The sequence below is a fragment of the Octopus bimaculoides genome, chromosome 3, assembly GCF_001194135.2.
Source record: "Octopus bimaculoides isolate UCB-OBI-ISO-001 chromosome 3, ASM119413v2, whole genome shotgun sequence".
Classification (NCBI taxonomy): domain Eukaryota; kingdom Metazoa; phylum Mollusca; class Cephalopoda; order Octopoda; family Octopodidae; genus Octopus; species Octopus bimaculoides.
In genome coordinates this window covers 21,687,867-21,688,449 of record NC_068983.1, presented here as the reverse complement: position 1 = coordinate 21,688,449, position 583 = coordinate 21,687,867, and positions in this window count along the sequence as shown.

Below are 583 nucleotides of genomic sequence, written 5' to 3'. Positions count from 1 at the left end.
CAGTTTACTATTCAACATTGAGTATTTTTGCTGTGAGAAAACTCAGAGGAGCAAGTAAATTACAATAAGTTCTTTGGCTTAAAATGTATAAAAAAATATAAATATAGAAAAGAAATAAAGATAGAAAAAAAAAAAAACCCAAAAGAATTAGTTAAAAATATTTTATGAGTAATAGAAATAAGATAAAGTCTGCACTCTTGCAGTCTTTGTCTGCATTGCTTTTTTTGTCTGTCCTTTCTCTGTACTGTCCATCACAACTCTTTTCAAATACACTTCTTTTACAAAATCTGATATATAACGCTTTAAGAGGTTTCAGTCACTGAACTGTGGCCATGCTGAGGCACTGCAGGGTTATAGTTATACATTGGTACCCTGCTACCCTTTCAGCATTTATTAACTGTTACACGTTTTCATGTTTTATTGATCTGGGCAATATCTGAACTCAGAAGGTAATCAAAAACCACAAAGTATTTTGTCAAACAATCTATCAATCTTGCCAGCCACCCACCACACACATTATACATACATGAACACATGCAATAAATTTATATATATATATATATATATATATATATATATATAT